Genomic DNA, 21874 nt, shown 5'->3' with positions numbered 1-21874 from the left:
CTCCTCGCTCTCGCCCGCTTTCGCTTGCACGCTCCCTCCTTCCCTTCCCCCTCTACACCCCCCTCCCTCCCTCCAGACGCCATCTCTCCCTCTTTCCCCGGCTCTCCCTCTCTCCCTCCAGCTCTCCGGCATGAGGGAATGTGGAAGTGAAAGGAAAAGACGACATGTTTGCAGCGCGGCGAGGGCCTGCGCGCCGCCGTCCCCGGGGAGAGGCGGGGGGCGGGTCGGCTGCGGCCGCAGCGACCCACCCCCGCGCCCCCCGCGCCCCCGCCGGCGCGCCGCCCGGGGCTGCGGGGCCGGGGGCCGGGGGCCGCGCGGGACACTCACCCTGGGTCCGGGCGCGGCTCCTGCGCTGGGGCCCGTGGCGGGCCGGGGCCGGGGGGGGCTCCTGGCTGCCCACCGCCCGGGCTGCTGCTGCGCGCCCGCCGCCCGCCTCCACGCGCGCCCGCCGCCTGCTCCTGCCGCCCTCCCTCCGGCTCCTCTCTTTCTCTCTCTCTCCCCCTCTCTCCCTCTCCTCTCTCTCTCTCTCGCTCGCTCGCTCGCTCGCTCTCCCTCCCTGGAAGAAGGGAATGAGGCAGGGCTGACGTGAAGGGATGCAAAACAGCTCCTCCTAACCCAGCTCGCGGAGGAAGAGAAAGACAGAAAAGCAGCCCTTTTATCTCTCTTTTGTTTTCTCACTTCCTTCCACCCCCCCCCCAACACCCCCCTCTTGTCAGCCCAAGTTTTCTTTTCTCTTTCTACCGCAGAGAGGATTTTTCTTCCTTTCTTTCTCTTTCTTTCGGTTCAACTCTCCCACTCAAATTGAAAGCCTGGAGGGGTTTCTCTCTTTCTTTTTTTCCCTTCCCTCTTTTCTTCCTTCTTCCTCCTTTCTTATTTCTCTAAAAGGGTTTTGTTTGCTGTGGGAGTTTCGTTTGAGAATCAAGTCACGCCTTTTTTCCTCCTTTTCTTTCTCTCTTTTTTTTTCTCCTCAGCAGAAAAGGGGAACAAAGATTAACTGAAGCGGGGGAGAGGGGGAGCATAAGAACCTCTCATGGAAATGGGGGGCCCGGTTCTGCCTGGCACAAAGGGGGCCAGGGGACGCCCCCCCCCCCCGCCCCCGTGGGAAGCATGGGACGTTCTCCCGAGAGGAGAGTCGGTGGGGGTTGGGGGGACGCAGCCGCGGGTGCTGATTGCCGGTTCCTTCCGAAGTGCGGGCGGGGGCCGCCAAGCCCGCCCCTCCCCAGCCAGAGGTGGAAGGTTGGGTGTGTTCTTCACTTATATATTTTTAAAGTAGGCAGATGGGCTTGGAACAAACATCCCCGCAGAGCAATGAACTGTAAAAAGCCTTTGAACAGCTGTTTGCAGAGCCCTGGACGTCCAGACTCGAGGGAGCGGGGCGTATTGCGAGCGCCTGGGTCGGGGTGGGGAAGGGGATCGGAGGAGCCGCTGGGATCCGGCCCCCGCAGCCTCGCCCGTCGCAGAAGGGCGCGCTGCTGGGGGGCGCCGAGGCGTGGCCGTTGGTCTTGCGGGGGTCGGGCCCCCAGCTCCTCCCTGCAGGGCCGCGGGCCTTGGCGCAGCTTTGCTTTCCCCCGGCTCCCGACCGGCCTCTAACGTCCAGCCGCTTCTCCACTCCGAGCCCTTGGACCGAACGCGGCAGAGACCCCACGAAGGGTCAATTATTCATGGGGCGCCTGGGCGTGTTCTCAAGAACCTGCTCTGCCTTCTTCTCCAGTGGGGAGAAGGGAGGGGAAAAGTTCCCAGAGCAAACTTGGGCCACATGTCTCTTTTGCCCAACTAAGTATTGAGCACCTGCTGGATGCCTGGCCTTTGGACTGGGGGCTGCTGCCAGGGACTGGGGAGAAGCGTGAGTCTCCATGGGCCCCCGACGTTTCCGCAGGAAACAATGCTAGAGGAGGCTGCGGCTCCCGACCAGGTCACCGGGAGGAAGGAGAGCCTGGATCCTCTCCCCTCCCTCCGCTCTTCCTTCCCCTTCTCTTCCTTCCTCCCGGCTGCGTCTCCTTGGCTCCACCCCTTCTCCTCATCAATTCCTCCCACACTTCCCTGCTCTCCCTGGCTTTTCACTGGAGGGTCCCTTCTCCCAGCGAGGAGCAGATGCTGAGCCCCATTGTCTCCCCCCCCCCCGCCCCCCACTCACACACAGGACCTGCCACTCTGCACCCCTCCCCCCAGCCCGCAGGCCTGGGCCTTTAGACACTGGAGCCCCAAGGCCACTGCCCCTCACCCCACCCTAAACCAGCTCCCGGTGCTGTGAGCAATGACTCCAGTCACTCAGAACATGATTTGTTTCTGACTGGGAGTGAGAAAACAGTAGCCTGGGACTTGCTTTAGCAAGGAGGACTCCGTGGTTTTTAATATCACGGCAACTGAGCCCTGGATGACCCCAGTGCATCCATCCCCCATCCATACTGCCCTCTTAACGGGGTGTCCAGAGAGCCACATTTCTGTCATTTTAGAGTCTGCTTAGTGCACCTAAATTATTTCCTCCAACTAAAACAAACAGCACTGACCGTGGAGCATTCGGGTAACTCATGCTTACTGAATACCTGCTCTGTGCCCACTCCATGCTGGGTGCTAAGGACCTAACAGCCATCAGTGCCTGTGGTCGTCACTCAGGCTTTAGACTGGCAGGGGAAGAAACAAGAAGACAGGCAACCACAGGGCCTCATGTTACACGTAAGGATGAACCAAGGGAGCATCTAGAAAAGGGGTGCTTGGACTGAGACAATCAGGGATGACTCCTGGAGGAAGTTGTGTCTAGATGTCTAGGTAAATTCGTGTGATAGCACAGCCTGTCTGAAGGTGCCAAGGCAAGAGAGCGCATTCTTCTGGATTCTTGGAGTCTCCAGCAGTGGAGAGTACAGTGGCGGAGCAGGGACACACAGGTGTCCGAGCACCAGTTGGGGAGGGGCAGGATAGCAGGGAGATTTTAAAATTTTCGCCTCTCCCACTTGCTCACATCATGAACTTGGGTGGTTAATAGCCTTAGTTTCCATCTTTATAAGATGAGGGTAAGAAGACCTATGGGCTTCCCTGGTGGCTCCATCAGAAAGAATCCTGCAATGCAGGGGACTGCTTGGGTCTATCTGGGTTCGATCCCTGGGTTGGGAAGATCCCCTGGAGAAGGAAATGGCAACCCACTCCAATATTCTTGCATGGGAAATCCCATGGAACAAAGGAGGCTGGTGGGCTTCAGTCCGTGGGGTCTGAGAAGTTGAACACAACTGAGCAACTAAACCACCGAGAAGACCTATGGGCCGCAGAAGTGGTGTTTTATGTTTAAGGGTCCAGGTTGACTTGCTGCATATTCCTGGGCCAATTGACCTCTCTGAATATAAGTTTTCTCATCTGTGAAATGGGGTAAAAACAACTGACTCACAGGGTTTCTGTGAGGCTTAAAAAAGCCTGTGCCCAGCTCAGCGTCTGGGACATAAGCTCCAATGCATGATAGCTTTTATTCATTGTCATTATGTGTTAGGGAGTGACTGGAGGTGCTCTTACCAACTGAAAATGAGATTTATGTTAAGGGTTGAAACTTGAGTGAGTCACCATACCTGAATTGTGATGAACTGGCTGTGGAGAGAGCATTCCTTCAGAGATGCCCTGTGTCCTCATGGGTGGCTGGGACTGGGGATCACCTACATCCAACCAGGATGGCCAGGGTGTCATCTCAGGAATGAGACCAGAATGTGACAACTGTGGTTACCAAGGCCTGGCCTGATGGGTGGAGATGTCGCCTGCCCGAAGAGCAAATAGGAACAGAGGAGAGTGGGCCTTGTAAAATCCCGGAGGACCCCTAGGAGTAGGTGCCTGGCTGTTTGCTCAGTGGAGAAAAGTAGACGCAGAAGTTCACACTGGGGAGAAGAGACGGGGAGAGAGTGACTTTTGACTCCTCTAGAGCCCACATTACATCTCTTGAAACCTCTTAGTCCTTTGCTTGGGTTCCTCATTCTCCAGGCAACCTGCAAATGAACTTGGCATCAGCAACCTGCCCCCTGGATCCAGGCAGACACCAGGGTTCCAGTTCCTGCATCATAAACCTTTTGCACTTCTACTATTTCTTTATGACACAAGTTCATTGTGAGAGAATTTGATAACCAGCTAAGCAAATCTGAAAAAGAACTCCTGTAGAGACATTACAGTTTGGTATATAACCTTGGACATTCTATAGGCACACATCTGCACATAAATGCGTAGTAATAAAACTATGCAAAGTAAATATTGTTAACCAGATGAATGACTATACATGTAAATATATTATTTTAAGAAAATTAACAAAATGACAATGTTATTCCTACCGAATAGCAGCCACTTTTACTTGATAATATGTCACAGATATCTTCCCCTGTCTGTAAACATCCATTGTCATTCTTAACAAATGGTATTTTCCCATAGCATGTGTTTATATTACTTGTTTAAAAACAAATCACTGGACTTGCAGGATATTCCCAATTTTCTGCTTTTATGGACCTGCTGTGATAAATATACTGTACAGTCACCTTTGTGCCAGATAAATGTCATATTCTGGTCACCATTTTACAGCTGAGGAGACCGAGGCACAGAAAAGTTTAAAAGCTTTCCAAGAAAAAAAGCTTTCCAAGGTCACAGCTATGGAGTGACTGAGCGAGAATTTGCAGCCAGTTTCTAGGTGGGAGTTCCTTTCAACATCTCTCTTTTCTTCTTTTCTTTCCCATATCCCCTCCTCATGGGTGTGTGTATGCGCGTATTAGTCTCTCAGTCATGCCTGACTCTGTGACCCCATGGACTAGCCCACCAGGCTCCTCTGTCCATGGGATTCTCCAGGATTCTCTGGAGTGGGTAGCCATTCCCTTCTCCAGGGTATCTTCCCGACCCAGGGATGAAACCAGCGTCTCCTGTGTTGCAGGCAGATTCTTTACCATCTGAGCCACCAGGGAAGCCCATCCGCTCCTCATACTTCCCCGTTTTCTCTCCCAGATCACCTCCCTGCAAGAACCTGTCTGGGCAGTGACCCACTTCCTTCTCTGCCACCTGAGTAGCTTCGGTAATGGCCATCTCCTGGGATTGTGGGCAGGCATGAAAGCAGGTGATGTATGACCCGTGATGCGTGATACTTCATTTGGCAAACGGTGAAGCCTGTGTGAATGACCGTGAGGAAGTACTCACAATGGCCTACGCTCACAGACACCACCACCTTTAGCCAAGTCCCCCGATCCTCTTAAACCCAGGAAGGAAGCCTTCAGATTCACTCACATGAGAGAGAAAGAAATCAGCTGTTCCGATGCAGAAGCAGTAAAGGAAGCCTCCCCTGGGCTTTTCAGGAGCCCCATGGCTGGAATGGGAGGGAATATTTGTTAGTATAAGGTTTGTTAATGGGAGGATGCAGTCATGTCACAGACCTTCAAGAATGTTCATACCCATCTCTGAAATCTCTGAAAATCTGAAGAATCTAATAAACCAAATAAAGGGATGAAACACAGCTCTTCAGTGTTCCAATTGACGTATTCACCAGAGTAACTGCTGGGAGATCAGCAGATGATTATTAAAATTTGTTGCTTTCATTGGCAGAACCAAACAAACATTAAAAATTTATATCAAGGACTTCCCTGGTGGTCCAGTGGCTAAGGCTTTGTGCTCCTAATACAGGGGGCCTGGATTCCATCCCTGTTCATGGAAGTAGATGCCACATGCCGCGACTAAAAGGTCCTGCGTGCCACCGCCACTAAGACCCGTGCAGCCAGATAAAGAAATATTTTCATAAATACTATATATCTTTTTGCCTTTTCATACTGTTCATGGGGTTCTCAAGCAAGAATGCTGAAGTGGTTTGCTATTCTCTTCTCCAGTGGACCACTTTTTGTCAGAACTCTCCACCATGACCAGTCCCTTGGACCGCAAGGAGATCAAAGCTGTCAGTCCTAAAGGAAATCAACCTTGAATATTCATTGGAAGGACTGATGCTGAAACTGAAGGTCCAATACTTTGGCCACCTGATTTGAAGAGCTGACTCATTGGAAAAGACCCTGATGCTGGGAAAGACTGAAAGGCAGGAAGAAAAGGGGATGACAGAGGATGAGATGGTTGGATGACATCACTGACTCAATGGACATGAGTTTGAGTCAGCTCTGGGAAATGGTAAAGAACAGGGAAGCCTGGTGTGCTACAGCTCATGGGATCACAAAGAGTTGGTCACAACTGAGCAACTGAACGATATAATATATATGTGTATATACATATATATATATATATATATATATATCAGTGACTTTGCAATGTCTAATATAAGGTTTTGAGAATCAGACCTCCCCACTGGATGGATTCCAGTCAATAGAAGATGCAGGACCCTGAGGATGGAAGGAACTTCAAGGGGTTTCAGAGAGCAGAGGCAAACCTTGAACTCCTGAAAGGATGGGATGTAGGAGGTGGCAGGAGGACCAGAGCTGGAGAGTCACTGAGAACTAAGTCAGGGACCAGAGTCCTACAGAAGTTGTATTGGGCAGCAGCTCAAAATTCTCAGAAGTGTAGTGGCAATTTAGGGAGACTCAAGGGGGGCCTCCCTGGTAGCTCAGCTGGTAAAGAATCCTCATGCAGGAGAGGAGGTTCAATGCAAGAGACCCTGGTTCAGTTCCTGGGTCAGGAAGATCCCATGGAGCAGGGATAGGCTATACCCACCCCAGTATTCTGGCCTGGAGAATTCCATGGACTGTATAGTTCATGGGGTCTCAAAGAATCGGACACGGCTAAATGACTTTCAGGGTTTGTAGGAAAAACCCAAAGAAAGCAAGTCTTTGTAGCTGGATAGATGGGGTGAGCATCTGACCTTTGTGCATCATTTTTCAGGGAATGACGATAGGGTGAAACTTCCATCCCCCTTACGACCAAGAGTGCATAGTTGTGTGGCTTTATTCCCATCATTGTTTGGACCGGTAAATTAACTGGCCTTATTTGCATAAATATAAGACTAAAAATAAGCTAAAAGAAACATGGGCCACCTACCATAAACAGGAAACTGCTAGCTTCACCAAACAGTTAAAAATACATAAATACATAAAGACCACAATGATGACATGTATTCCTATAAGAAGGCTGATGGATCAAAGCCTGGAAAATAATTTGATATTGTAAGTCAAGAGAAGTTGAAAAAGTTTGTGTCTTTTGATTAATAACTTTAGTTCTAGAAATCTATTGGAGGGGGAATCATCAGTGTGGACAAAGATGTGAGTTAAGGATGTTTATCAAAATGTTATTTATGTTGGCAAAAATTACAGCCAATAAAAAGGAAAAGAACAGAAGGAAGAAAGGAAATAACCCAAGTATTCAACAGTGAGGAAATGTTTAAAGAAGTTACGGCATGCATGTTTGATGTAACTGCATTGCTATTAAAAGCCATGTTTTTGAAGAATATTTAATGACCTGAAAAATGTTTCTGATGTAGTGCGTGAGATACAAAATTGCATATGCAATTGTAGTCTTGCCAAGTTTTGTATATACATATATATTGAATATTTATCCTGAAAAGTACATATAAAAACTTGGAAGGAAATACAGACAAGTTTAAAAGTTACTTGTAGAACTTCCCTGGTAGTCTAGTGGTTAAAACTTCCGTTGCAGGGAGCATGGGTTTGATCCGTGGTTGGGGAACTAAGATTCTGCATGCCACACAGTGTGGCCAAAATTTTTAAAAATAAGTAAAAATTAATAAAAAGTTATATGTGTTTGTTGGAATATTAGATAATTTTTTATTGTCTTCTTTGTCTCAAAGTATTTGTCAAATTTCTATAATGATTATATTATTGTAAACAATAACCTGTATATTTAGAGAGCAAGACCTGGGTTTTTCATTTATTCTACAGTCAATAGTGAAAAGACCCAGGCCAGGGCTTCGAGGACCTTCCAGTTTGCAGGAGAAACAGCCAAGCAAACAGGGACAGGAAGTTACGCTACAGAATGCAATTATTCCTCCTCCCCTGGAAACTTTTGAAGACCTAGGAGGAAAGAGGAACCAAGCATTTTGGTTGCTGATGATTTGGGCTCTGGGTTGAATAGACTATCTATTGTGAAAGTGTATTGTGCAAAAAGAGAATGGGGCTTTTTGTGAAGGGAGATAAAGAGAGTGTGGGGTGGGGACTGGGAGGGTGGGGGAGGAGGAGGCAGGCCTGGAAGTGGGGTGAGTGGACTGTGAGCAGAGCGGTCCTGAAGGTCCCCGAAAGTCATCCTCCCCACCCTTCACCTGGGTCCCAGTGTCCAGGCTAGCAGATAACCTGGCTTTGCATTCTTAACAGGGCCTCAGTCAATGCTCTGTCAGTGTTTATCGTCCATAAGAACAGATGAATGAATGAGCATGTAACATCAGGGATCACCCTCATGAATTTCCTTTAAGGCATTAATTAAACATGTTGTCTGAAGAAGAAAGACTCCATTGTGAAACCACAATGATGAGCGAGGCAGGAGAGGAATTGAACGTCTCCTCTCCACCGAGGCAGCAAGGTATGTTTGTGCGTGAGCGTGCATGTGTGTGTCTGCAGGTCTGCTTTAGCATCAGGAGGGACCTGGGTTCAAGTTTGAATGTGGCATTAAGTGGAGTCTGAGGAGCTCTTGGTTATGGCGACTTGCAAGCTGTATGACCTTGTTGTTCAGTCGCTGAGTCAGATCCGACTCTTTGCGACCCCGTGGACTGCAGCACGCCAGGCTTCCCTGTCTGACCTTGGCCAGACTCAGTTTCTAAATGCTTCACTATTATACCTAGAAAATGGGGCTTAGGACAACCCATTCTTGGAGACCAAATAAGATAGTGCAGATAGGATAATGCTGTGTAGACAGCAAACACTTTGCAAACAGATCGAGCTATTAATGCCAAAATTATTACTTGTAAACCCCGAGGCATCGCCATTTGGCAGGAGTCGGAGAAGGGTCCTTAGGCTGATGGCTTGGCTGATGGCTTTGTTGTGTTCTTTCTTCATACAGGAACTCTTTTTTGGTCCTTTATTTTGGTCCTTTTGCCTGTATTCTTCACTTCATAACAAATATTTATTAAGAACCCACAACGTGCTGGCTGTCCTTACAGGTCTTACAGGGTAACAAGGGTGGCAGATGTGACTAGCGATGACTTCTACACGAATAGAGGAGGGGTGCCCAGCTCTTCTCTTTGAGAAAAAAGGTGATGTTTAAACTGAGTCTTGAAAGTGGGAAGCTGCTCAGCATAGCGAGGGGGACAGGACTGTGAACAAGGAACAGACTTTAGGAAGTTACTTAACCTCCCCAGGGCACCATTTCCTGCTCTGAAGAATCCTGCTTGGCCTCAGAATGAGACAATACATTCAAAGCACCCAGCACAGTGCCTGGCCTTTAGTGGGTACTGGAAAAAGCCAGTCCTTTGTCTCCTCTGTATCAAAATCACTTCCTCTTTGAAGCTTACTTCCTGTTCACATTTTGTTCTTTTCCCCAGTTCCTGAAGATATACTGACTTTGGCTTGGGCTGTAAGTTACTCAGCCTGTTTCCCAGGATCCAGAAAATAACTTTAAAAGTGGATCACAGTTTCCTCCACAAAGAAAAGCCCAATGAATTCAAAATACAAATGTCATGTGGATCATATTCTTTGTTCACAATATGCTAACACTAGAAATTATTGTTAGAAATTGACTATTTAAAATTCTCCCAAATAAGCTTTTGGATAAAGGAGAAAATCAGGAATGAAGTGGAGTTTGTGTGTGTGAGCTTCACTGCCTTTATTTATTTATTTTTTTGCATGAATACAGTTTTCTTTGGGGGGCGGTGTGTGTGTGTGTGTGTGTGTCTAACTTTGTTTTTTTGAAGTATAGTTGAGTTACAATATGGTGTTAGTTCCAGGTATACCACACAATGATTCAGTTATATATACTAGGAGTTGTGTTAATTTAGAAAGAAAAATAAAGAGTCACACCTAGGAAAACCAACAGCATGTACACAAAGCTTTACTCAAAATTTTATTTAGTTTTTAAAGTGATTTTACTATTAAATCCAGAGAAATTTAAACAAGCAAAATGCTCATTAAATACTTTAGAAATACATGAAAACAAAACCCCAAATAAAGATGAGGAAGGAAGAGATCAGAAAAGAAACAGAAAAAAATTAAAAAATAGAAAAACAGTACATAACACATACATCCTTGAGTTGATTCTTTATGTAAAAAACAAGATCTAAATAATACAATGGACAAATATGATGAAGGGAAAAAAACAGAAATAAAACTTAGGGTGAAATGGTAGAAATGACAAAATAGACTTAAAAATATAAAAGAATATGTGAGATTGTAGACAAATTTGAATACTTCTGAGATAATTTTCTGTGGGAAAAAATAGAGAAGTTTCTCTGACAGAAGCAGAAGCAGAAGCAGAAAATTTAAGCCACCTCCTTCAGCTTCTGTTCAAAATCAGCGGACAGAGCGTCTGCCCCTGACCAGCTTTTGGAAACTGCACTTTTTCTCGGCAGCATTTCTCACCATCTGATATGACATATGCCTAATTGCTTACTTGTTTCCCTTCTTCTCTCCCCACTAGAATACCAGCTTCCTAAGAAGAGAGGACTTTAGTGTTTTTAATTAAACTTTTAATTTCGAGATAATCGTGATTTTTTTTTTTTTTAAAGTAAGCATTATATTTTGAGATGCTTGTACGAAAACTATCTGGGAATTCCCTGGCAGGCTAGTGGTTAGCACTCAGCGCTTTCACTGGCGGGGCTGGAGTTCAATTCCTGGTGGAGGAACGAAGATCCCACAAGCCAAGAGGAGCTGTCAAAAGAAAAAAAAAGAAAGCTATTTTATTTGCTGCTGTATCCCTATGCACAAACCTGGGCCTGAAGCATATCAGGCACTTGAAATAAATACTAGTTTAACGAATAAACAAGTTGAGGAGGAATTTAAGACAGATATCAAGAATGCTGTGCCCCAAAGTTGTGAGTTCAAATGGTTTTACTGGGGAAGAGGGTTTATCTTCTAAAGTTTTGAAGCATGGGATATATAAACTAATCCAGAATATAGCATTTTCTCTATGAAGAAATCTATAATTTTTTTTCCTAAGGTTAAAAGAAAAGATGACTAGGGAGAGACATTCTTTATGCCTAGTGCAAAGGCTAAATGATGTAAAGATGGAAAGGTCAATTTAATTTACAGGCTTAATGAAAATCCAAATGTGATTTTAACTTTTCAAAAAAAAGGAAAAGATTATAAAATTCATTAACTCATTTAGCAGAATAAAGAGGTAGAATTTCAACGAAAGTTTTGTAAAATGAGAGTGAGGATGAGGGAATAGAAGTAGCCACAAAACATATTATGAATTTGTGATATTTAAAATTGTGTGGTATGAGGACAAAAATTTGTAGTTGTCTTAGTAGTTTAAAATAGGACTTTTAGAATGAGACAATGATACACATGTAATGTGTAATAAAGTACCATCGTCAGGAAAAGAAAGGGTAATTTAGAAAATTATTTTGGGCTAACTGGCTGGCAATTTGGGGAAAAAAATGTATCCTCATCTCACATAATACAACAAATATATTTTATTTGGACATAATAATAGCAATAATAATAAAGACCAAATGTAAAAATGTTGTGAGGAAAAGAAAATAGACAGTTTCAAACACCTGGAGAAGAAATGACTCCCTAAGCTTAGAACCAAAGGGAGAAATCAAGGAAAAAGAGAACATTTTTGGTTGTATAAATAAGTCAAACTTTACATGGTAAGAAAACAAAAATTATCTCTAAATGATATGTTGGAGGTTTTTTGTTTGTTTTTGAAAAATACGTATTTATTTATCTGTGTCAGTCCCAGTTGCAGCATGCAGGATCTTCCTTATGTCATGCGAAATCCTCCTTGTGGCAAAGGGACTCTAGTTGTAGTTGTGGCTTGGTTGCTCTGAGGCATCTGGGATCTTAGTTTCCTGGTCAGGGATCGAACCAGACACTGTCCCTTGCGTCGGAAGGCAGATTCTTAACCAGTGGACCACCAGGGAATTCCCTCTAAGATGTATTGTTAAGCAAAGAAGGCAAGTTGCAGTTAGTATGATGTTCACATAAAGAAGAAAAATGTACACAAAACAAAACTATGTATTTTTGTAAATGTATGAAGTGTGTAAATACCTAGAAGGTGGTCAGGATGAATATACACAAACTGATAGCATTTGGAGTGGGCTAGCAGTGGCCACAGGACTGGAAAATGTCAGTTTTCATTCCAATCCCAAAGAAGCTAAGCTAAACTAAGCTAAGTAGCTTCAGTCGTGTCCGACTCTGTGCGACCCCATAGACGGCAGCCCACCAGGCTCCATCGTCCCTGGGATTCTCCAGGCAAGAATACTGGAATGGGTTGCCATTTCCTTCTCCAGTGCATAAAAGAGAAAAGTGAAAGTGAAGTCACTCAGTCGTGTCCGACTCTTCTCGACCCCATGGACTGCAGCCTACCAGGCTCCTCTGTCCATGGGATTTTCCAGGCAAGAGTACTGGAGTGGGGTGCCATTGCCTTCTCCAATCCCAAAGAAAGGCAATGCCAAACAATGCTCAAACTACCGCACAATTGCACTCATCTAACATGCTAGTAAAGTAATGCTCAAAATTCTCCAAGCCAGGCTTCAGCAATACATGAACCATGAACTTCCAGATGTTCAAGCTGGTTTTAGAAAAGGCAGAGGAACCAGAGATCAAATTGCCAATATCGCTGGATCATCTAAAAAGCAAGAGAGTTCCAGAAAAACATCTATTTCTGCTTTATTGACTATGCCAAAGCCTTTGACTGTGTGGATCACAATAAACTGTGGAAAATTCTGAATGAGATGGGAATACCAGACCACCTCACCTGCCTCTTGAGAAACCTATATGCAGGTCAGGAAGCAACAGTTAGTACTGGACATGGAACAACAGACTGGTTCCAAATAGGAAAAGGAGTACGTCAAGGCTGTATATTGTCACCTTGCATATTTAACTTATATGCAGAGTACACCATGAGAAACGCTGGGCTGGAAGAAGCACAAGCTGGAATCAAGATTGCCGGGAGAAATATCAATAACCTCAGATATGCAGATGACACCACCTTTATGGCAGAAAGTGAAGAGGAACTCAAAAGCCTCTTGATGAAAATGAAAGAGGAGAGTGAAAAAGTTGGCTTAAAGCTCAACGTTCAGAAAACGAAGATCATGGCATCTGGTCCCATCACTTCATGGCAAATAGATGGGGAAACAGTGGAAACAGTGTCAGACTTTATTTTGGGAGGCTCCAAAATCACTGCAGATGGCGATTGCAGCCATGAAATTAAAAGATGCTTACTCCTTGGAAGGAAAGTTATGACCAACCTAGATAGAATATTAAAAAGCAGACATTGCTTTGCCAACAAAGGGCCGTCTAGTCAAGGCTATGGTTTTTCCTGTGGTCATGTATGGATGTGAGAGTTGGACTGTGAAGAAAGCTGAGCGCCGAAGAATGGATGCTTTTGAACTGTGGTATTGGAGAAGACTCTTGAGAGTCCCTTGGACTGCAAGGAGATCCAACCAGTCCATTCTAAAGGAGATCAGTCCTGGGTGTTCATTGGAAGGACTGATGCTGAGCTGAAACTCCAATACTTTGGCCACCTGATGCGAAGAGTTGACTCACTGGAAAAGACTCTGATGCTGGGAGGGATTGAGGGCAGGAGGAGAAGGGGACGACAGAGGATGAAATGGCTAGATAGCATCACCGACTGGATGGACGTGAGTTTGGGTGAACTCCGGAAGTTGGTGATAGACAGGGAGGCTTGGTGTGCTGCGATTCATGGGGTGGCAAAGAGTCGGACATGACTAAGCGACTGAACTGAACTGAACGGAACTGAACGGGACATTTGATTTATTTGAACTGTAAGGGTTTTAATATCATACAATAAGAGCACACACACTTTGTTGTTTTTCTGTTGCTAAGCCATGTCTGACTCTTAGCGACCCCAGGGACTGCAGCATGCCAGGCTTCCCTGTCCTTCAGCATCTCCCTGAGTTTACAGTAACTCATGTCCATTGAGTTGGTGCTACCATCCAACTGTCTCATCCTCTCTCGCCCCTTCTCCTCCTCATACTCATAAATCACTTGTATAGTTTTAAAAGAAAAAGTGATGACAAAACTAAAAAGACAGTGTTGAATATGTTTAATACCTTAAAAATCACATTAAAATGTTTTTATGTAAATGATTTTTTAAACTAAAATCCCAATAGACAAATCATTAAAAGTTACATGAGTCAGGTCACTGAACAGAAAATACCAGAAACAAAACTAGAATGTTTGCACTCATGTCATTTAAATAAATCCAGAGTGAAAGCTGGCACTGAAGATTAGGATTCCAGCTTCTCTTCTGGACCAGGGACCTGCTCAGTCTTGGGAAATAGGCAGCTTAGGGGAATCTGCAGCAGCGGGGGGAATGGGAGACCCAACTTAAATTCTCTCAACTGGACATTTTGTTGGTGTTGGATGCTAACCCTTTCCTCTGGGGTGGGTCGTCCTACTTTACCTCCTTGCCTTTTCTGCAAGAGAGTGCGACTCGGAGAAAGGAAGCAGAGAACTGGTGGGATGGCCTAGTCTGCAGACAAAACTGGGGATATTTGGTCTAGTGCCCTCATGCAGGTGCCCTTCTTGGGGACTGAGCTCCAGAGCATGGGGAAAGGTTGGCTTTAGGGCTTCCTCAAGCTGAGAAGAAACCATGGAAACAGGTGAGCAGGACTGATGAACACAAAGGGATTTTGAAGCACTTGGGGTAGAGTGGAAACCCTCACTTTTACCCGTTGGGACCGTCTCTTTTGCTGTTTAGATCCTCAGCGTTGGTTCCACTCTTGAGCCACACAAGTCTACACTGTCTGAGCTGCTTGTGTACCTGCCCACGTGACCTCTTTTGCCGCATCGGTACAACCTGGGTTTCTCCTTGGAAGAAAAGCTATGACAAACCTAGGCAGCATATTAAAAAGCAGAGACATTACTTTGCCAACAAAGGTCCATCTAGTCAAAGCTGTGGTTTTTCAGTAGTCATGTATGGATGTGAGAGCTGGAGCATAAAGAAGGCTGAGCACTGAAGAAGTGATGCTTTTGAACTATGGTGCCGGAGAAGACTCTTGAGAGTCCCTTGGACTGCAAGGAGATCAAACCAGTCAATCCTAAAGGAAATCAACCCTCAATATTCATTGAAAAGACTGAAGTTGAAGCTGAAACTACAACACTTTGGCCACCTGATGAGAAGAGCTGACTCATTTGTAAAGACCCTGATGCTGGGAAAGATTGAAGGCAGGAGAAGGGGCAACAGAAGACGAGATGGTTGGATGGCATCACCGACTCAATGGACATGAGTTTGAGCAAATTCCAGGAGAGAGAGAAGGACAGGGAGGCCTGGTGTGCTGAAGTCAGTGGGGTCGCAAAGAGTCGGACGTGACTTAGTGACTGAACAACAACACAACCTGGGTTGAAACCCAGCTCTGCCTGCTGCTTGACACTGGGAAAGTAATCGAACCTTCCTGAACTCATTTTTCATGTTTTAAAAACCATTCTTCATTCATTATTATTATGATTTAACTTACGAGTTATTTGGCTGTGTTATTTTCAGTTTTGGCACATGGGATCCTCCTTGTGGCATGTGGGATACTTTGTTGCAGCTTGTGGGTGTCTCTAGCTATAGCGTGTGGGCTTAGTTGCCCTGCAGCCTCTGGGATCTTAGTTCCTCAACCAGGGGTCGAATTTGTGTCCCCTGCATTGGAAGGCAGATTCTTAACCACTGGACCACTAAGGAAGTCCCCCACTTTTCTAAATGAAAGGCCAGAACAGAGCTCCGCTCAGGGTGTGGGGAGGATTTAATGAGACCATGAAGCATCAGAACCGGGTCAGGCAGAGTAAAGGACTAGCAAATGATAGGTGGTCCGTTGTTCGCTAAAGGCTTAGCCTCTTACAGCACAACACAGGTCATGGATTTGAACTTGTGCATGTCATAGCTGCTGCCCATCTCTACTTACATGTCCTCTTTACGTGTCACTTGTCCGAAATAGACAAGTCTCCATGCCTAATCTGTCCCACACACTGGGCTCCTGTCAATGGCACTGCATCCGAGGCCAGCCAGAAACCTGGCTTTCATGCTAAGTCGCTTCAGTTGAGTCTGACTCTTTGCAGCCCCATGGACTGCAGTTCACCAGGCTCTTCTGTCCATGGGATTTCCCAGGCAAGAATTCTGGAGTGGGTTTCCATTTCTTCCTCCAGGGGATCTTCCCAACCCAGGGATGGCATCTGCATCTCTTATGTCTCCTTCATTGGCAGGCGGGTTCTTTACCACTAGCGCCACCTGAGAAGCCCAGAAACCTGGCACTACTCTTTAAACCTCAGTACCCCTCGATGCCCAAGACACATGGATTCCACCGTGGAAATACCTTTCAGGGATTCATTACCCTACTCGCACAAGTCTGATTTGGCTGCTAGTATTTCCCTCTCCTGTAACAGTCGTCGTCTTCTTTTTAGTATTTTTATTTATTTACTTATTTGGCTTCACCAGGTCCTAATTGTGGCACACAAGATCTTTTAGTGGCGGGATGTGGGATCCTTAGCCTGGCATGCGAACTCCTAGTTGTAACAGCCTTCTAATTACTCTCTCTGCGTCTACCCTGGACTCCTCAGAGCCATTCTTTAAAAAAACATCCTCTTGATGGCTTATAGCCTTTTAATGGCTTCCCGCTGGCCTTAGGATAAATCAAAATAAATAGTAAAAATTATTGAGCAATCACATTGCTCCCTCACTGTCTGTGGGGATTTGTTTCCACAGTGCAAAATGGCATGGTCTTTGTATATAACCAGTTTCCCTGGTGGGTCAATTGGTAAAGAATTTGCCTGCAAGGTAGGAGACCCAAGTTTGATCCCTGGGTCAGGAAGATCCGCTGGAGAAGGAAATGGCAACCCAATCCAGTATTCTTGCCTGGAGAATCCCACGGACAGAGGAGCCTGGTGGGCCATAGTCCATGGGGTCACAAAGAGTCAGACACGACTGAGAGACTAATATTTTGCATATTAACACAAGCACATCCGCCTCTGTACTTTAAGTCATCTGTAGATTACTTGTAATATCTAAGAAAATGTGAAATCTATGCAAATAGTTATCAATACAATGTAAAAGCTATGTAAATAGTCACTGGCTTGACAAATTTAAGTTTTGTTTTTTGGAACTTTCTGGTTTTTGTTTTTTTTTTTTTCCCAGATATCCAAGGTGGATTGAATCTGGGAATGCGGAACCTGGAGATATGGAAGGCCAACTGTGCTGTGTGCCAGGCACTGTGTTAAATGTTACACTTTATTTATCTCTTTCAACTCTGGAAACCCTGCCAGGTAGATACCTAACAGCATGCTGGGTCACCTTCAACAAGTTAATTTAGTGACTCAGTTTCATTATCTGCTAAGTGGTAATACCTTATCTCTTAGGAATATTGTAAGGATTAAATTAGTTATGTCCTGTAAAGTTCTTGGAAAAAATGCCTGGCTTGTATTAAGTGCTTATTAAATTCAGCTAGGTGTTGGAGAAGATGCCCCATTTGCAGCTATGAAAACAAAAACAGAGAGGTTAAGAAACTCACCAAGGGACTTCCAGGTGGCCCAGTGGCTAAGACTCTGTGCTTCCAATGCAGGGGGCCTGGGTTCGATCCCTAGTCAGGGAACTAGATCCCACATGCTGCAACTAAAGATCCCGCATCCCCCAACAAACACTGAAGATTGTGAGTGCTGTGACCAAGACTCAGTGCAGCCAAATAAATATTAAAAATAAAAGAAAAGATATTCACCCAAGGCCCCACAGAGAGTAAATGACCCCATCAGGATTCATACCCAAGCCTCTTGAGGCCCATCCCTGAGCTGAGTCTTCGAGGAGACTCTTAGGTCATTTCCTGTTACTCACTGTCCTCTTCCAAAGTCCCCCCACCTGCTGTACTCACTGCAGCCCCTAAATGCACCTCAGTTCCCCACCTGTGTCCTTCACATGCTGTCCTGTCTCTTACGGGCCTTTGTCTCCTCCAGGAGGCCCTCCCTGGACACCAGATCAGGTTGTTGCAGGTGTGCATGCTCAGTCACTCAGTCATGTCTGGTGCTTTGTGACCCCATGGACTGCAGCTCACCAGGCTCCTCTGTCCATGGGATTTCCCAGGCAAGGATACCCCCAGCTTCTGCTCCTCCTAAATGTGCAGTGGCTATAGTGGCGACTGCCAGAGCATGTAGGCAGACCCTCCTCACCTTCAAGGGATGGGGTGTGCTGGCCCAGCGGTGTTTCTTTTCTTCTTCTAGGCTTCCTAGGTGGCTCAATGGTAAAAGAATCTGCTGGCCAGTGCAGGAGATGCAGGACATGTGGGTTTGATCCCTGCGTCAGGAAGATCTCTTGGAGGAGGAAATGTCAACCCACTCCAGTATCCTTGCCTGGGAAATGCCACAGAGAGAGGAGCCTGGTGGGCTACAGTCCATGGGGTTGCAAAAAGTCGGACATGATTGAGCATGCACATATTATTGCAGGAAAGATAGTGGGGCCCAAGAGGTTGGTCACATCCCAGTGTCTGGAACGGCTGCCAAGTATAGGTTCTTGGCTTCCCACAGGAAAGAATTTAAGAGAGAGCGACAGAAGAGTGAAAAAAAGTTTATTCAGGGAGAAAACACATTCCATAGACAGAGTGTGGGCCATCTTGGAAGGCAAGAGTGGCAAGAGACCTCTGGGTATGGGGTTGTCAGTGTTTATAGGGGTGGGTTATTTCATAGGCTAATGAATAGGAGCTGAAGCTCCAATACTTTGGCCACCAGATGTGAAGAGCTGACTCATTGGAAAAGACCCTGATGCTGGGAAAGTGAAGGCAAAAGGAGAACGGGGTGGCAGAGGATGAGATGGTTAGATAGTATCATCAACTCGATAGACATGAATTTGAGCAAACTCCAGGAGATAGTGGAGGACAGAGGAGCCTGGCTTGCTGCAGTCCATGGGGTCGCAAAGAGCTGGACAGCACTTAGTGACTGAACAACAACAATGAGTGGGAGGAGTATTCCAGCTGTTTTGGGGAAGGGGGGGGACTTTCAGGCATTGGGCCACTGCCCACTTTTTGGCCTTTATGGTCCTGGCATCTGTGGGTGTGTCATTTAACGTTTTGATGTGTTACAATGAACATATACTGAGCACCATCTGGGACATAGCTGGTTCTAATCAGCTTATGTCATGTCCTTGGGCTATGCCATTCTTTTAAAGGTTGTGCCCTGTGCCCTTCCTGTCTCATTCTGTCCCTCTCATTGGCCCATCCCCCCACTTCTTGGCAATACTTTGCACATTAGCAGTTATTGAATTGATCATTACACTGTGTTTCCTGTCTGTCTTTGCTGGCTTGCAGTGAGGGTGGGACTATGTCTATCTTAAAACCTCCAGTGCTTAATCAGTACTTATAGAATGAATGAATGAACCCCAGAGATCTCAATCATCCTTGTCAAGTAGGTGCTGCTAAGCTCTTTTCTAAGAGGGACGTTGGCAATGAGGGGAAATTCGATTGAAGACCCAAGCCAGGGAGAGGTCTAGGACAAGGGAGAGGGGGCTCATTGGTACAAGGCACTGTGGGGGCCAAGTGGAAAGAGGTATCGAAGCATAGAAGGCAACAAAGTCATGGTAAGCACCTTGCTCCGGTGCCAAAGCCATGGGCCTGAGTGGGGAGAGCTGACTGGGGAGGGTCTGGCACATGATAAGTGCCCCCAAAATGGGGGCCATTCCTATTAATAAAATAATAATCTGCATGGAGCTCCTGAGAAAGGTTGTTTTATTTAGAAAAATGAAAAGGGAAGAAAAGGGGAATAATATGAACCAAAATACAGAGAAAGTGCAAAGCATTTGTGTGTGGTCAGAGTGGTGGGAACTAGGATGTAACCATGGAAGAATTCTGGGTGCTGAGGCTGGAAAGGGAGGTTGTGGCCAGAATGGAATGATCTTGGATGCTGTGTTGAGGTATCCGGGCTTTATCTTGTAAATTAGTTATCCCCCGAATGTGTTTGTTAAATGACATTGGATAAGAAAGGCTTCAGTGTCAAATAAGTGAAAGTGAAAGTCACTCAGTTGTGTCCAACTCTTTGTGACCCCATGGACTCTACAGTCCATGGAATTCTCCAGGCCAGAATACTGGAGTGGGTAGCCTTTCCCTTCTCCAGGGGATCTTCCCAACCCAAGGATCGAACCCAGGTCTCCTGCATTGCAGGTGGATTCTTTACCAGCTGAGCCACAAGGGAAGCCCAGGAATACTGGAGTCGGTAGCCTATCCCTCCTCCAGCAAATCTTCCTGATCTGACCTAGGAATTGAATCACGGTCTGCTGCATTGCAGGCATATTCTTTAACAACTGAGCTATCAGGGAGGCCCAGTGTCAAATAAGTTTACAACAAATACTGTATGATATCACTTATACAGTAAGTCCCCTGCATACTAATAAGTTCTGTTCCAAGAGGAGAGCATGTTCATAAGTCCAATTTATTTGTAAGATCAACAAAGTTAGCCTTGGTACCCAACTAACACTGTCAGCTATATAGTTCAGTTCAGTTCAGTCGCTCAGTTGTGTCCGACTCTTTGCAACCCCATGAATCGCAGCATGCCAGGCCTCCCTGTCCATCACCAACTCCTGGAGTTTACCCAAACTCATGTCCATCTAGTCGGTGATGCCATCCAGCCATCTTATCTTCTGTCGTCCCCTTCTCCTCCTGCCCCAATCCCTCCCAGCATCAGGGTCTTTTCCAATGAGTCAACTCTTTGCATGAGGTGGCCAAAGTACTGGAGTTTCAGCTTTAGCATCAGTCCTTCCAATGAACACTCAGGACTGATCTTTAGAATGGACTGGTTGGATCTCCTTGCAGTCCAAGGGACTCTCAAGAGTCTTCTCCAACACCACAGTTCAAAAGCATCGATTCTTCGGTGCTCAGCTTTCTTCACAGTCCAACTCTCACATCCATACATGACCACTGGAAAAACCATAGCCTTGACTAGACAGACCTTTGTTGGCAAAGTAATGTCTCTGCTTTTGAATATGCTGTCTAGGTTGGTCATAACTTTCCTTCCAAGGAGTAAAGGTCTTTTAATTTCATGGCTGCAGTCACCATCTGCAGTGATTTTGAGCCCAAAAAGATAAAGTCTGACACTGTTTCCAAAGTTTCCCCATCTATTTGCCATGAAGTGGTGGGACCGGATGCCATGATCTTCGTTTTCTGAATGTTGAGCTTTAAGCCAACTTTTTCACTCTCTTCTTTCACTTTGATCAAGAGGCTTTTTAGTTCCTCTTCACTTTCTGTCATAAGGGTGGTGTCATCTGCATATCTGAAGTTATTGATATTTCTCCTGGCAATCTTGATTCAAACTTGTGCTTCTTCCAGCCCAGCGTTTCTCATGATGTACTCTGCATATAAGTTAAATAAACAGGGTGAAAATATACAGCCTTGACTTACTCCTTTTCCTATTTGGAACCAGTCTGTTGTTCCATGTCCAGTTCTAACTGTTGCTTCCTGACCTGCATACAGGTTTCTCAAGAGGCAGGTCAGGTGGTTTGGTATTCCCATCTCTTTCAGAATTTTCCACAGTTTATTGTGATCCACAAAGTGAAAGGTTTTGACATAGTCAATAAAGCAGAAATAGATGTTTTCCTGGAACTCTCTTGGTTTTTCAATAATCCAGCAGATGTTGGCAATTTGATCTCTGGTTCCTCTGCCTTTTCTAAATCCAGCTTGAACATCTGGAAGTTCACGGTTCATGTATTGCTGAAGCCTGGCTTGGAGAATTTTGAGCATTTCTTTGCTAGTGTGTGAGATGAGTGCAATTGTGCGGTAGTTTGAGCATTGTTTGGCATTGCCTTTCTTTGGGATTGGAATGAAAACTGACCTTTTCCAGTCCTGTGGCCACTGCTGAGTTTT

General features: G+C 45.8%; 1 protein-coding gene and 1 long non-coding RNA gene across 2 annotated transcripts in view; one reads left to right on the top strand and one right to left on the bottom strand.

Annotated features, from left to right (window-relative positions):
* The window catches only part of ZNF710 (zinc finger protein 710), a 74382-nt gene extending 73467 nt beyond the window's left edge, over positions 1-915 (bottom strand). The window contains exon 1 of the mRNA XM_024982318.2: positions 328-915. The gene's annotated coding sequence lies outside the window, so the exon portion shown is untranslated. The remainder of the gene's footprint in view (positions 1-327) is intronic.
* Positions 916-7737: 6822 nt separating this feature from the next.
* LOC132343341 (uncharacterized) lies at positions 7738-18370 on the top strand. Its single transcript, XR_009492110.1, has 2 exons — positions 7738-8463; positions 17179-18370. It is a non-coding gene; the product is annotated as an uncharacterized lncRNA (long non-coding RNA).
* The last annotated feature ends 3504 nt before the right edge of the window (positions 18371-21874 follow it).

This window comes from Bos taurus, chromosome 21, assembly GCF_002263795.3.
Source record: "Bos taurus isolate L1 Dominette 01449 registration number 42190680 breed Hereford chromosome 21, ARS-UCD2.0, whole genome shotgun sequence".
NCBI classification, from domain to species: domain Eukaryota; kingdom Metazoa; phylum Chordata; class Mammalia; order Artiodactyla; family Bovidae; genus Bos; species Bos taurus.
The sequence above is the reverse complement of the archived record's forward strand: the minus strand, read 5'-3'. Positions and strand labels throughout refer to the sequence as shown.